The sequence below is a fragment of the Leopardus geoffroyi genome, chromosome A1 (assembly GCF_018350155.1).
Source record: "Leopardus geoffroyi isolate Oge1 chromosome A1, O.geoffroyi_Oge1_pat1.0, whole genome shotgun sequence".
Taxonomy (NCBI): domain Eukaryota; kingdom Metazoa; phylum Chordata; class Mammalia; order Carnivora; family Felidae; genus Leopardus; species Leopardus geoffroyi.
Window position 1 is genome coordinate 139,388,215 of NC_059326.1, and position 5,899 is coordinate 139,394,113.

Here is a 5,899-nt window from a genome sequence, read left to right on the forward strand (position 1 = left end):
AAATTTAAAATCTGTTTATGTCATGGCTCCCTGTCAGTTATTCTTTTCTCGAAAAACGTTGTTGTCCACACTAGTGAAACTCTACCATGGGCATAAGCAGATTAGTATTTAGCCTAAACCTCAAGAGAGACCATATGCAGATTTCTGGAGGTCTAACTTCTGCCTTTTAAGTACTCTGCCCTGAAAAGTTTAGCCACCTTGCCCTCTCTAAATTCCATTCTCTAGTTAGGCTTCTTTTTTTGTACCATGGTCTGAGCATTTCTTCCCGGCAGAAAGCCTAGGTGATAGTAAGACTCACCTCATTTTTCTCCTTTTCTCAGTTTTGTGCTACGTGTTGTCCAAGTCTGAAAACTGTTTTTTCCTATATGGTTTCCAGTTTTCTAGCTGTTTATGGTGGGAAGATACTTCCGGATTATCTTATCAATAGGAGCACAAGTAAGTATCCTGCTCTTTTTCTTTTCTTTTCTTTTTTCTTTTCTTTTCTCTTTCTTTTTTCTTCTCTTTCCTTTCTTTTTTCTTTTCTTTCCTTTCCTTTCCTTCTTTCTTTTCTTTCCTTTCCTTTCTTTTCTTTTAGCACTAGCGTTTATTAAGCTGTGCCTCAGTACAGACACTAGGGCTTGCCCGTGGTGTTCTTCATATATAAAGCCTGGACATCCTGCCAATTCTTCTTGAGAAATTACATGAGGAGATGACAGCTAAGTGGATGCTGTACACAACTTCATTATCTGTCATCTTTACACGGTCAACGGCCACTACCAGACAGAGCACCTTCTTCATCTGGAATGTCATTACAGACTCCACTTCATCCACTGTGGCCACCATATTCTCATTGTGGGTCAGTCAGAAAGGGAACTTGCCCGCCTTTTAAAGGCCTGGGCCCAGGGTTCATGAGAGCTGCTTCAAGAGAGATGCTGAAGCAAAAAATAAGGCATCATATTTCTTGGCTAGCTTCTTGATCAATTTCTTATTTTTGTTGAGTTTCTTTAGTGCCTCAGTGTCCATGTGGGGAATATCCACCCCCTTGGCCTCATCACAATGCTGCTGGTCCCCTCAGAATACGTATGGAGAGTTTGGGGTGGGAGTGGACCCAAGCCTGATGGTGCCCCAGAAGTGTTCGTCCTTCTGAGTGTCACAGCTCTTCAGGCTGACCTGCAGCTCCGCCATCTCCCGACAATTCAGCGCTCACAGTAGTTCCCACGCAGGACCCCCAGCACCACCTCCCACAGGGTGTCTTGGGAGACTTTGCTGCTCATGCTGTGGAAAGCCACAATAACCAGAAAAGAGAGCAAATGCCCCACTCTTAAATTTCAGTTTCTGGCAGCAGATTACCTGATTGAGGGAGTCCTCAGTAAGAAGCACCGACACTAAAAGAGGAAGAGAGACCAAAGAAAACAGATAATGCCAAGATCAAAGTATTTTTTTAATGTTTATTTTATTTTTTTTTGGGGGGGGGGAGGGGCAGAGACAGAAGGAGACACAGAATCCAAAGCAGGCTCCAGGCTCTCAGCTGTTAGCACAGAGCTCAACGTGGGACTCAAACTTACAAACCCGTGAGATCATGACCTGAGCCGAAGTCAGATGCTTAACCGACTGGGCCACTCCAAAGAACAAAGTATTTTAAGAATTTATAATTAAAACCCTAAAAGGAACCCAGGAAGATACCACATCACTGAAATCAGAGAATGCTGTGAAAATTTTTTCTAATTCAGGGAATAAGAAAGTTTTGAAATTAAAAATATGCTAGCAGGAGCTAAAATTTCAGCAGAAAGTATGAAAGGTACAACTGAGGAAGTTTTTTAGGCAGTTGAACAAAACGACAAGGAGAAAGAAAATACAAGAGAAGAGACAAAATCATTACAGGACTGATCAAGAGACTCCAAATTGTCAATTGAAAGGATCTTTAGAAAAAGAGCATAGAAAAAAAAATGGAGGACAGGAAATTACAGAAAAAAGAACAGAAAATTTCCCAAATAGCAGTGTGAACCTCTAGATTTAAAAGAACCAGTGACTGACCAACTCAATGGATTAAAAAAAAGAAAAAGGATCCTTACCAGGTAAATATGACAAAATATCAGGACGCCTCAACAAATGAGATGCTCTCAAAAGCAGACAAGTGGTTAGATATTAGAGTGGCACAGAGACACAAGAGATGAGAGGGTAATGGGCTAGTGCCTATGACTTCTAAGAGGACGTGACGGCCATCGGGAGATTCATACCCTGACCAATTATCAAGTGAATTTAAGGGCCTAATAAAAATATTTTCAAACAGGCAAGGCAACAGAAATTTGACTTTCTATACATTCATTCTCACGAAGGAACAGAAGGATGTACTCCATCAATCACAGTGAAAACCCAGGGGAAGATACAGGGTCCAGAAAATGAAGCATTTCCAACAAGAGATTGTGGGAAGCCCCTGGAACGTTCTGGAGGGAAATTCCACGGTTACAGCTGTGTAGCCAGCCCAGAGGACAAATAGCATAGGCCTGAGCAGGACAATGGCAAGGGCATATGCAGAAAAGCAGACAAGGGGACCTGACTATTGACTTGATGTGACTGTATTGCTAAGACTTTTTGTTTAGTGTGTTATTTAGAATTACGAAGGCAAATACAAAACACTGCAAAGATTTAAAAATGGTTGCTCTACAACGTGGATGGAACTAGGTAGAGAGTGTTATGCTGAGTGAAATAAGTCATACAGAGAAAGACAGATACCATATGTTTTCACTCTTACGTGGATCCTGAGAAACTTAACAGAATACCATGGGGGAGGGAAAGAAAAAAAAAAAGAGGTTAGAGAGGGAGGGAGCCAAAGCATAAGAGACTCTTAAAAACTGAGAACAAACTGAGGGTTGATGGGGAGTGGGAGGGAGGGGAGGGCACCTGTTGGGATGAGCACTGGGTGTTGTATGGAAACCAATTTGACAATAAATTTCATATTAAAAAAATAAATAAAAAATAAAAATGGTTGCTCTGGGTAGTGGGTATTGGAGATCCCAAGGGCCTCGGGGAGTGACTGTCAGTTTTTGTTTTAACCCAGTACTTCTGTTTAATTTTTAAAAACTTTTCATTTATTACTTTGATAAGTAAAAATAATAATAAAAGGGTAAGAGGCCCAGAAACAAAAATACACAAACACTAGACCCATTCCTGGCACAACTTCTTGGCTGCTCCCCCAAGGACGTGGGACTGTGGCAGGTGGTCAGGTCACCCCAGTGGGGTGGGGTCAGCTCAGGGCCAAAGTGTGGTCTTCCAGCCCTAATATCCGGCCAGGAAAGCTAGAGCCCTGGACAACTGGAGCTCCCACTGTGAATTTATTTTTAATTTATTTTTTTAAGTTTATTTAGTTTTGAGAGAGACAAAGACACCATGAGTGGGAAAGAGGTGGGGGGGGGGGAGGAGAGGGAGAGGGAGAGGGAGAGGGGGAGAGAGAGAGAGAGAGAGAGAGAGAGAGAGAGAGAAAATCTCAAGCAAGTTCCTCACTGTCAGGACAGAGTCTGACACAGGGCTCAAACCCACAAAACCGTGGGATCGTGATCTGAGCGGAAACCAAGAGTCAGACACTTAACTGATCGAGTCACCCAGGTGCCCCCACCCAGTGTAAATTTATAAGGGACTGCACCAGAGGGCCAATTTAGTGAGAAACAGAATCGTGAAGGCTGATTGGAAATTCACATGAACAAGTCGACACATTCTCTCCTTAATAGAGAAACAAACTCAAGAAGTCTGCATTCAGAAGGTGGCTTGATAAAGAGGGAATCAAAGTGTAGGGAGTCATATAGTTCTCAGAAATACTGTAAATACTTAAATAAGATATACGATTAAAATAGCCTGGTGAGTCACCTGCTCCTTTAATAGTTATCAAAGATCAACAAACTTTCTCTGTAAAGGGCTAGATATTCAAAGTTTCCACTTCACAGGCTGTCCCTGTCATAACTGGTCAACGCAGCTGTTACAGCTGGTCCTAAGTTTTATCTGACCTGGTGTTATAGATAGCGTGTTCTGCCTTTTCATTCAAGTCCTATTTTTGTTTCTGTTCCAAGAAAAATAATAGCAGAATTTGCACCAGTGGATTTTCTAGAACAAGTTGGTTAATGGCTAAGATGTCTGGAAGCATCTATGCATTTTGGCTTGTCATTAAGATTCCATTTCATGAAAGGATGTTTCATGAGATTCTTACATACAAGGACAATTTAAGGTTGATTCTCTGAACTTACAGATGCTCTTAAAAAAATTGAAGAGGTTTTCTTACAGCTTGGCTACCTGACCAGCTCTGCTTTTTGTGTTCATTTGTTTTCACCACAATTAAAAACCACAGCAATTACTCAAATGCAAAGAACTGAAACAGCAAGAATTATCGTTTGACTCTTAGAAAGTGAACATTTTGCTTTCCAGTTGCTACATTCTGGCTTATTTAGTCTGCTGAGAGCAAAAGGGCAAAATAAACACTGTTTCTAAGAGTTACGTCAGTTCAGATGACAAACAGCAATTGTAGGTTCAGCCACAGAAAACTCAGAATTTTAGTCATTCAGCACCTATTTACTAGGTGTTTACTGTGTACCTGGTACACACACAGAACAGAGTGCTGAATGAAACACCTTGGTCCCTGGCCTTTTGGAACTTAAGTCTAGTGGGGGGAGACATAGGTTTGAAAAAGAAAAACACTTGGCATAACATCCTCCAGTTCCATCCACGTAGTTGCAAATGGCAAGATTTCATTCTTTTTCATGGCCGAGTAGTATCCATTGTGGATATATACCACATCCTTTTTATCCATTCGTCAGTTGATGGACATTTGGGCTCTTTCTGTAATTTGGCTATTGTTGATAGTGCTGCTGTAAACATTGGGGTGCATGTGCCCCTTCAAATCAGCATTCCTATATTCTTTGGATAAATTCCTAGTAGTGCAATTGCTGGGTCACAGGGTAGTTCTATTTTTAATTTTTTGAGGAACCTGCACACTGAAGAAAGATAGCACATGACTTCACTCATATGTGGAAACTGAGAAACTTAACAGATGATCATAGGAGAAGGGAATGAAAAATAGGATGAAAACAGAGAGGGCGGTAAACCATAAGAGACTCTTAAATACAGAGAACAAATTGAGGGTTGATGGTTGTGGGGAAAAATGGGTGATGGGCATTAAGGAGGACTCTTGGGATGAGCACTGGGTGTTGTATTTCAGTGACGAATCACTGGGTTCTTCTCCTGAAGCGAAGACTACACTGTATGTTAACAAACTTGAGAATAAATAAATAAATGAATAAAATACAAAAGAAAAACACTTGTAATTAAAAATTGTGATAATGGCCATATAGGAAAAGTAAATAGAGGAGAATATCATTTAGACTGTGGTATCTAAGGAGATTCTCTCTTTAGTATCTGAGGTATCTAAGGAAGACTCGTTGGAGAGATATTATTTGATCTGGGACTTAAAAGTTATGAACAGGAATTTCCAGGCATCTGTACCTGCATGACAAACCACCCCATACCTAGTGGCACAGAAGACTCTTTTGTGCTCAAAAATAGGTTAGGATTTCAAACAGGGCATGGTGGTAACAGCTTATTTCTGCTCAACTTGTAGGGTCTTAACTGGGAAAATGGGAATGCCTGGGAGCAATTCCAATAGCCAGGGACTAGCATCATCTCTGGGCTGCCTCATGCACATGGCTGGTGCCGCATTGGGCTGGATGGTGGTTCCAAAGACATAGATGCCCAAGTTCTAGTGTCACTACCTGTGAATAGGACCTGATTTGGAAAATGGATCTCTGTAGGTGTGATCAAGTCAGGGATCTCAAGATGAGATCCCTCTGGCTTTAGGGTGGGCCCTAAAGCCAATAACCAGGGTCCTCCTAAGAGACAGCAGAGAGTGGAGAATAGCAGGAGCACAGGGGAGAAGGGA

The 5,899-nt window shown here is 41.5% G+C and overlaps 1 pseudogene; it reads right to left on the reverse strand.

The window, feature by feature from the left end:
- Nucleotides 1-565: 565 nt before the first annotated feature.
- LOC123606851 lies at nucleotides 566-1,387 on the reverse strand (annotated as a pseudogene).
- Between the last annotated feature and the right edge of the window lie 4,512 nt (nucleotides 1,388-5,899).